Source organism: Brassica oleracea, chromosome C6, assembly GCF_000695525.1.
Source record: "Brassica oleracea var. oleracea cultivar TO1000 chromosome C6, BOL, whole genome shotgun sequence".
Taxonomy (NCBI): Eukaryota; Viridiplantae; Streptophyta; class Magnoliopsida; order Brassicales; family Brassicaceae; genus Brassica; species Brassica oleracea.
The window spans coordinates 25,162,640-25,166,794 of NC_027753.1; positions in this window are offsets into that span (position 1 = coordinate 25,162,640).

Here is a 4,155-nt window from a genome sequence, read left to right on the forward strand (position 1 = left end):
AAAAAAACATAAATTAAACAAACATTAGAAATTAGAAGAAATGCACAAAAAATAAAATTTCAAAACTTAAATAATTGAAGAAAAAGCGGCTGAACTTATCATGCGATCCCCCAGATTGGCAATAGATTGAGCACCCAAGTTATGCTTGAAGACGCCCTTCCCTTTACGCTCGCTCCTGCGGTTGATGGAGTTGGTGGAAGAAGTTTCTTTCGTCTCTTCCTTATCCCAATGCACACACAACTCCGTCCAGACCGTGTTGTTCATCGACTTTGGGACCTTTTAATAAAAAAAAAAATAGTTAAATAAATAGCAGTTTAATAAATTAAAAAATTGTTTAATAAATTAAAAACAACCTTGTTTATTTTCCATTTTTTCTTCCACTCGTGGATCTGCTTCCCATAGTTGTCCACAACTTTATGGACGAAGTGGTGATAGATAAAGAGCGTCTCATCGGAATTCCAGTTGAACTCTTGCTGAAAAAAAAACACAATTAGTAGAAAATTTATATTAAAGATTAAAAATATAAGTAAAAAATTAGAATACTTACCGCAAACTGACGAAACCACAGAACACCTAATAAAAAGAACAAATTATTAATAATGAATCAAATTTTAATGAAAAAAAATACGTTTAATTACCATGTTTGACCCCGTCCATGTGGATACGGAGTGAGATAGGGAAGATGGTCACGACCGGGCTGTCGAACCAACTCCGCAACACTCATCACTCCCGGAGGACCCGGAGGAGCAGGAGCGGGTGCAGCTGCGGGAGCGAGAGGAGCAGGAGCGGGAAATGGAGAGGGAGATGTATGGTAGGAGCTATGGGGCGAAGCGGAATCATGAATCTGGCTGGAATCCCGAGACTGGCTCCCCGTACCACCACGACCACCCTGTAAATTAAAAAAAACATATTTAAAAATTAGTTCTAATAATTTTAATAAATAAAAAAAACATATTTAAAAAATATTTTTAATCACAAAAATATAAATAGTTTAATTATTACAAAAAATAGTTTTAATAAATAAAAAATAGTTTAATAATTACAAAAAATAGTTTTAATAATATTAAAATGTTTAATAAATATAGAAATTTATATTATATATATATATATTTTAAAAAAAACCCAAATAATAGTTTTTAATCACAAAAAAAAAGTTTTATAGATATTAAAAAGGTTTAATATATATATATATAAATGATTTTATAATGCAAAAAATAGATTTTATATACAAAAAACATTTTCATATTATATATACATAATTATCAATTTGATTTTTATAACCACAAAATTAATAAAAACTAAAAAAAAATTCCAAATCAAGTGAATACCATAATCAAACTCGATTTTACACAATCCTATCATTCACCCTAACAAAAATCTATAAATATCATTCCAAAATCATCAAATCTACTTAAAAACCTAACAAATCTAACCTAAAAGAGTGGGATAGAGTTCATACATGATGCAGTGACTGAAATTGAGAAGGATTAGGGCGGATTCGCCGGAAATAGTGGAGAGAGAAGGGAGGAAATAGTCATGGGCATATTATCCGAAACCCGAAAACCGAACCGAAAAAACCGGGACCGAAACCGGACCAAAAATTACAAAAACCCGAACGGTTCCTATATTTCTAAATCTGAAAAACCAAAACAGAACCGGGACCGAACCGAGAACCGAACGGGTACCCGAATATTTTGAATATATTAAAAGAAAATATTATTTTTAATTTTAATATATATAAAATATAATTTATAAATAAAAAATATCTACAAAAATCCAAACTACCCGAATAACCCGGACATGTTTTCGGTTTTTTGTTTAGATCGGGTTTTCGGGGATTTTTTGGTTTTTTGGGCTTTAAACCCGAACCACACCCGAATTATTTGTAATACGGTTCCATTTCGAGTTTTATAAAAAAATAGAAACCCGACCCAAACCCGACACTATCCGAACCGAACCGATCCGAAAAATGTCCGGTTCCTAAATATCCCAATCCGAATAACCCGAAAACCGAATAAACCGAACCGACCCGAACCGAAAACCCGAATGCCCAACACTAGGAGGAAACGGCGGAGAGGAAGAGAGCTTCGGTGGAGAGGAAGAGAGAAATGGGGAAGAAGATCTGGTTCGACCTAATAAAATGAGGCGTCCGACGGAAAATGTCCGTCGGAATTTCCTCGGAATAATTAAATATTTCCGCCAGAATTTCCTCAGAAATCATTAATTCAATTTTCGCGAAATATTTGGCTGCTTGGTTTACCCGGTTAAATGAAAATATTCCGAGGAACCATGTTTCCTCGGAATACCCTCGGTAATTACCGAGGAAATTCCGAGGAAAAAGGGTTTGAGGTTTCAAAACATTGATTTTTTTTGGCCGTATTTCATTTCTTATTCAATTGTAATGCATACCATTGAGGATTCCTATATCAATAAATGTGAATTAGAATAAATATTTGATAAATGATATTTTAATTTGTTTAAAGCACTCACATAAGTAAACATCCATCCAACAAATTCTCTCTGCTTCATTTCTTCTCGTTCGTCCTCTGTGGCGTATCTATATTCGAACCGCTTTTCTGCCATGAAAATCATGTACATATGATGACAATAATGTAATTAATTAAGATTCAAATTTCAACTTGTTAAAATAAAAATTTGTAAGCTATTCTATTTACCTCTCATATTGAAGAACATCTTCGCAGTTGGTGAGCAAATATGTTTGCAAATTACTGCGCTCCTATTCAGTAAGTCGACGGTCCTTTGGTTTTCCGCTAAGTCGTCCAACGTCTGTGAAAATGTCTGGAACCGTAACATGATATGTTTCCCGTTCGCCTCTATCATCATGCCGAGCAGGTCTTCTGTTTTTGGTCTGAACTTCTGTTGGAAAGTAGTACTCGGCAAAGTTTGAAGTTTCTTCATTGATCATCTGTGCGACTATAGAACCTTCCACCCTACTTAAATTTTTCACCATCTTCTTCAAATGGAACATATACCGCTCATACAGATACATCCATCTATATTGCACAGGACCACCAAGTTCCAATTCTCTTGCCAGTGAATAACAAGATGCTCCATAACATCAAAAAATGAGGGAGGAAATATCTTCTCAAGGTTGCACTGAATCACGACTATGTTAGTCTTCAAATTTTCAATACCTTCAAGAGTCACTGATCTCGTGCATAAATCGCGGAAGAAACCACTTATCCCTGCAATTGCTTCATGAACATTTCGTGGTAATAGTTCTTTGAAGGCAAACGGAAGGAGGCGCTGCATCATTACATGGCAATCGTGGCTTTTCAAGCCAGTAAACTTTCCTTCATTTCTGTCGATACAGTTACGATGGTTGAAAAGCAACCATTGTACGAAGGTTGCAGATGATAAAGCTGAATGACCATCTCTGCAACCTTCGTACAATGGTTGCTTTCCAGCATCCAACATATCATAAAATCTCCTAGCTTCTGCATTGGGTAAATGACCATTTACCATCTGCTCAGTACCTACACCATAATCTACATTCGTTCTAATTGGTTCTTCTAATCTAACCGCTGGCTGAGGTTCACTAGTACTACCATGTTCATAATCAGTTTCCCCATGATGACACCAAATTTTGTAACTTCGTGTAAACCCACTCAAATATAGATGAGTCCAAACATCCCACTCTTTAATAACCTTTCTATTTTTACAATTAGAGCAAGGACATCTTAACATACCTGTTTTTGCTTCCGGTTGTCGGTGAACTAACCCCATGAATTCGGTTATACCTCGTTGGTATTCTTCCGTAAGCAATCTCGTGTTCGGATCCAAATGAGGTCGATCGATCCAAGAACGAAAATAATTTGAAGAAGACATATTTTTTATGAATCAAATTCGTGTGTAAAGAGAGTAAGAGGGAGCATGAAGATATGGAGTGAATGAAGAGGAAGAGGAGTGCTTGTATTTATAGTTTAAATCCTGCCGACAGACCGAGGAAATTCCGACGGAATTCCGACGGAAAAGGCTAGTTCGTCGGAATTTCCTCGGAATTTTGTAAAATCCCCCAACGGCTATAATACCCTCTAACGGCTATAATATATCCTCGGAATTCATCGGTTTTTTCCGAGGAGTACGTTTTTCCTCGGTATTCCATAAGAATATTCCGACGGATTAGTATTTCCT